The sequence below is a fragment of the Stigmatopora argus genome, chromosome 9 (genome assembly GCF_051989625.1).
Source record: "Stigmatopora argus isolate UIUO_Sarg chromosome 9, RoL_Sarg_1.0, whole genome shotgun sequence".
NCBI lineage: Eukaryota > Metazoa > Chordata > Actinopteri > Syngnathiformes > Syngnathidae > Stigmatopora > Stigmatopora argus.
In genome coordinates this window covers 14,720,569-14,726,916 of record NC_135395.1, presented here as the reverse complement: position 1 = coordinate 14,726,916, position 6,348 = coordinate 14,720,569, and positions in this window count along the sequence as shown.

Genomic DNA, 6,348 nt, shown 5'->3' with positions numbered 1-6,348 from the left:
TTGACAGTCTGAGGCTGGGAAATCTAATTACCCAAGGGTCACCCTAAAAACAAGTCAACCCCACTGGACAAATTGATATTAGAAGGACTCACATATTATAAGATGGATTTAGAAATATTAAATGATTTGAACTGAAGGGCATCAACTGAAGAACACTTTTCCTTGGTAAACAAACAGTCAATAGGCCCTTCTTGTTACTGTATTTCATTTTGCAAAGTAGGTCATCTACTTCAAACAAATAAGGGCCTCTCTTCAAATTAAGGCCTTATTTTCTCCCCCAGGAAAAGAAAAGTACAGACTGGAACAGTTACTACAAAATGCAATTTCTGGAAAAATTACGCGTAGGTGCTTTTGCTCTCCATTGGGTCGTATAGATTGTTGCCTATTTATTTTGGGGCACTTCCTTGTTAACTCATGTGTTGCCCTTCTCATTAAAATACAGTGAAAATAATTGAAAATGTACAGAAATTTACTATGTGTCTTTAAAGTTTAAGGATAAGTTCTACTGATCTCCCAGTTAAAAAATAATGGGAGCTCTGAATTTCAGTCAATTTCTTGTGTATACTTGTACATGAATAATAAGCACTAGTGTGCTATAAAGGCTGAAGACTACTAACTACAAATGCTCAATCAATTAATCAGCCCTGAAACAAAAACTAAAAAATTAAGGTCCACGGGTCGATAGATAATGGGCCAGGCAGGCTACATAACAAGTTTTACAATGATCAGTTCATGAATGACGGACGAGTAGGACTTGAAAATACGATTCCACAAGAAGAACATAAACTAATTAAGTACCAACATGACAGCCTGTACTAGGATGAATAGCCCTTGGAAGTAAATCATAACTACTATGATGATGATTTCAACATCTCCAATTGTTAGGGCGTAAATCAATTTAACAACAAATGCCATTCTGACATTACAAAGACAATTTTCTTCCTTCCGCTGTAGAAAATTTACAAATTCTGATGCTGAAAATACCGGGCAGAATACAGAAATTCACATTTTTTTTCCTTTTAGTTCCACATTAATTGTTTGCATTCATTCAGTGAGGGTTTTTAGTATGCCAGTCTGATTAAATCAGAATAATTCCAGCGTCTTTTGTTAGTAGTGATTTTAATTAAATTCTGTCGGTTCATTGAAATAGCTGCAGCTGCAGGGGTGTGCGCTGCACACCTTGGTGTGCTGGAGACATAGCCACAGGCCATAATAGAGACTTTAGAAGAATTTTGGAGAATAAAAAAAGAGCACAAGCACTTCAAAGCCACGTGAGAACGTTTACATAATGGATGACGTGCAGGTGGTCCGCTCTGAAGTGTATTGTTCCTCTCTCAATTAATTCAGAAGTAATTATTCAACAAACACTGCCGCCCTCCCACTTCAAATTCATTGTATGTCGACTAGTGTTCAATCTCTTTAAATTAACAGCAGATTGATGATTGGACCCCGCACGATAAGATGTTATGTATCTTCATTTTAGGATGACTGATAAGCCTTTGTTTTTTTGCATAGTGTGCATAGCGATTGGTAATATTTTGAAATATTGCACCGCATCGACACATTATTTCTTGGTACTCGCCGGTACGGATGAAGTCATCTCAACACAACAGTACATAAACCATTATTAATTTACGTTACAAGTCGGCTCTCAGCATGGATTTTTTTAAAAGAATATACTTGTTTAGAAGAAAGACATCTTGTTTACATTTTTTTTTAATCATTTCCCAAAAAACTTATATTTTTGTTCTGTGAGTGACCTCGTAGGAGAAACAAAAAAAACTGTGACGTTGCAAATGATAAAAATATCATTAATAAGGTCCGCACAAGAAGCTTAATTGCAGCCTACATTACACAGCTTAGCTTTAACACTAGATGGAGCTAGTCACTTTAGCTTCCATTGAGACCCAATAATAATAACAATATCAATTATGAGCAATGAGTCAATACTTAAAAGCCTAGTCATCTGTTTTAACCCGATTCCGATTGCCTCTTTAACAAATGAAAGTGGAAAGATTTTCAAGATGGCCCTCGCATCCTTAAATTTTTCTGAAAACGGCCCTTGGAGAAAAAAGTTTGGACACCCTTGCACTAACCGTGCAGGTCATTGTTATTCCAGTTGGTGTGCTTTGTGAGTTACTGTTTGCCGTCTCTGTTCCTGAATGCGCAACATTTGGAAGTCTGCTTCTTTATTTACTCCTCTGTGTTCTTAGTTTTTCCCGTCTTGTGATAAACAAGCCGGAAAGCACGCAGGGGGCTTTGTAATGCTGACTTGTAACAATATATTGAATTAATATAAATAACAAGAGGATTAGATGAAAGAATGACAATAGGTGTCTGGTACAATCTCATTAGATGAATTCTTAAAATATATTAACAGATATCGCTGGAGATTATCCGTAGGCAATTACAGTATGTTTCAGTTTTCTACTTTTAGATTGTATCTGAAATATTTGGGCCACATAAAAAATGCAGTGACTTTGCTCCCAGTAAGATTTATGTTTGCCTCCAAATCAGTAGGATTAAGAACTGCATTGTTTAATAAGCACATATTCATAAGCCACCAAAAGTCCTAATCATGAGTTGTTATAGCCTTTGACTGGTGTAGTCTAAATCTTTTCTTTGCTCGGACTCGAATGATACCAAAATGTTCAGGACGTTTAATAATTTAGTATCATTTTTACAGGTTTGAGCACGGGGCACCAACACTGCACACCTTTTCCATTGCATGTAACGAAAATGGAACCCTCATAAAACAGCTACATTTGCTGAAATGCTCCCTTGCGTGTTGACAGCAGATGGCCATGTCAGCAGGGCTTTCCCTAACATGAAAAAAAAAAGTTTCAACATTTAGGAAAATTTTGCACTTAGGAAAGCAATAACAATTTACTCCGGAAACAACACAGTCCAATGAGGGACTCTGAGAGCTATTACATCGCTCCTGTGAGTTTGAACCATTATTACAAGCTCTTATAAATACATAATTCTCCTGCAGAAGGCTCAGCCTTTTTCAAATTTGCTTCTATATTTGGCGCGAGATAATTCCTGTGCACGGCAACGGACGCAAAATCACAGAAGCAAGTGGAAAACAGTGACACGGAAAAATCTCCCCTTTTCTAGACGTGTTAAACTGCAGTCTATTTTTCATGTATTGCTCCCATGGGTTGAACTTTTTGAGCCCTCTGCTATAGGGAGGTGCTAAATTATATAGGGGTTGGTATGCCTGAGTACCCAGACTTATGCATGATCCATCCATTATCTATACTGCAGGGTTAAGAGGGGCTGGAGCTCAGCGAGTAATAGGGTACAGAACAGTGTGCTGCCCTGTATTATTCTATATTACTTATACCATGATATACAATATATTCATGGCTTTCCCGGGCACATGGAACACGCGCAGACGCCATGGATGCATCTGTAAAGGCTTTAAGAAGTCAGTCAAGTGGAGTGACCTTAATGAAAAACTATTTATGTGTGTGCATGTCGGTTACGGAGAGAGTATCCAAAGCTTTTGCATGATTTTAAATCAGCAAAGCGAGAGAGAAAATAAAAAATGAGTGCAGCAGGGAGAAAATGCTGCAGAATTAGGAGATTAAAGTAGCTAAAGGATTAGGCTGCAGGTTTTAATGATGTAAATGGAACAACTGTGACACATCAGCACCGGCCTTGCTCGTCTCTCTGCTGTTTCCCCTCAAAGCTCAGTTTCTGTAGATTGCATCCAGGTGACCTCCGGTGAAAGCCGATTGTTTTCTCGGAACTGGAACAGTAGTGTTTTGTAATTGTCACAATTAGAAATGTAAGCATGTTCTTTCAGGGAAAAGGGTTTGACAGCAGCAGGACCAATTCAATAACATGGAGAGCCTGGAAGTAAACTAACACAACACATGCTCTGTGACCTGTTTAATAATGATTATTTTTTTATGAAATTGGCATGAATAAACCACAGTATAAAATAAATCAACTGCTGATTGAAAAAAATGTATCAAGTTTAAATAAAATATGTACTTGTTGGAGCATATATTCTACTAAGAGCACTGGCTATGAATGCTCATCTTTCAATGCCATTTATGGCACTAGACGTCCAATCTACTTGTGATCATTTGCCTTCCCCAGTTAAGATAAATTGGACATCTGGCACAGTCATTGGCATTGAAAGAGGAGCATTCACATCCAGTTTTATTTTTATAAGCATTATTTGTTGGTTACAGACTTGTATTAAAGCCATGAGGATGAAATCATTCATTTCATCATTCGCTCAAGCCCTGATGTCATAGAGGTAAACATCATTTGATGACATTGCATACATGGTGGAATGGTTTTAATAAAAGATTTACTCCGAAAATGCCTTACCTATCACACAACAGCAAAATCAATATATTTTTTTCTAACTGGAATGTTGGGTCAGCCAATATGCCCATCTTTGTTCTAGGTTTCGTTTTGGGTAACCTGGTCACTTCAATTGCAGATGTTTTCCAGCAATTTCTCTGCGATGAGACGAGAGAGTCAAATGACGACAGACAACATGTTGATTCAGAAGCTATTCCTGGACTATCGACTAAAGGTTCTTGCATGGAAACAATGACTGACAATGTAGTGCGCACTGACCAAACAACCTCAACTGAAATGAATTCAATAGTATCACCATCGAGGATGCTGGGAAAGTTTACGCCTGGAAATGATTTACAACCTGCAGCTGTTGATTCTGTGGCTGTAATTCAAGCTCTGATGGGCAACAATACTCAAGGTAAAGCAACTTTCACCATGTCCAGTATCCCTGATAATCTCAACCCCCCTCAAGAGTGTGTACAAGGACCAGCTATTAAGAACATGGCAGTAGTAAACACAAATATGAACCCACTGTCAGGTCATAAAGATGAAGAAGATTCAACAAATAATCCTGTAGAAAACATTTTACATTCTGGATATAGATTGGAAACCAACAATAGGGGCTCTGAAGAGGAATTTTCTTCAACAACAAGTCCTTCAACTGGTGACCATCCCACAAGTGTAGAGGAATTGGGAATCGAACTATCGGTTTTGGATGTAAGAGTTGCTACAAATAATAATACTTTGGCATTGCCCTATGATCTTATTTCGGAAGATGAACAGAATACAATTACTTGCACGCCCTCATATCTTCTCAGTGAGATTGGATCTATTTGTGGTTGCAAGTTTCCATGTGACACAACAACTCATAATGCACCACTATCTCGCAATTCCTGTACCAATGACACATCAAGTCAACCAGACCAACTAAATAACACAAGAGTTTTTGAAACTGGATTTGTACCAGATCTCATTGTGGACACTGTAACAGCACTTAAACATAGCAATTCTATTGACGCGAATGATTCCACAATCTGCAACAAATCAAGAATGTTCGCTGAAATTGACTCTGCTGTTGGAACTGATGCTGCAAGTCCTCAGGCTGTTCCACAATTAGCTTCAATTTGTCTGGAAAATCCCGATTTAAGATGCATTCCCATATCCAATAGGTCAGATGGCATCACATCCAGCAGAGGTTTTGAAAGCTTGGACGTTATTGGAACAGCCACGGATGAACCTAATGTCCTCACCCCAAAATTACAAGAGGAATCAACTGCATCACCTATGTTGACTACACCCATTAATTTCAAAGACTGTTTAAAACCTCTACAAGGGCCTGATGTTGGAGTAAGTGAGCAACATGATTTACCAGCTAGCTCCACATTCCCGATGGTAAATTCAATCGTATTAACCAGAAATTTAAACGCATCCACTACTGTTGAGAACAAAAATATTGTTGGCAGAGGTAACAAAACCCTGTCAGAATCTAAATCTTCTTCCAAAGAAGATGTCACTCCTTCTATTTCACATGCATTCCCCAATTTTATTGATGGTTTAAAATATGTACCTAGGTGTAATACTCCCACTGATTCAATGGTTCTCAAATCAAGTGATTTGGAATGTCTCACTTCCTTTGTTGGTGATTTTGAACAGAGTGATGTTTTTGAAAGCATGGGTGTTATGGACAAAGCAGATGAAACCACAGAAATATTCAGTGACCCTGCAGCCAAAAAAGAGGATTTACCACCGACTACAATTGCATTTACCAATGTTTGTGGTAGTTTACAAACTAGGCATAGGTTTCCAACTCCTGATGTTGAAATAAACTCAAGAGAAGATGAATATATGGAAGCTTATTCTGGTCCTATAGGCCAAGACCAACTTGATTCACTGAGTCTCATTTCAAGTGAGTTGGATTGGGTTGATGCTTTTGAAAGCATGGATGATATGAACAGAGCAGATGAGATTCTTACAAAATCTAAGGGTTCTGCTTCCAAAAAAGACAATCCAAGTACCTCACCT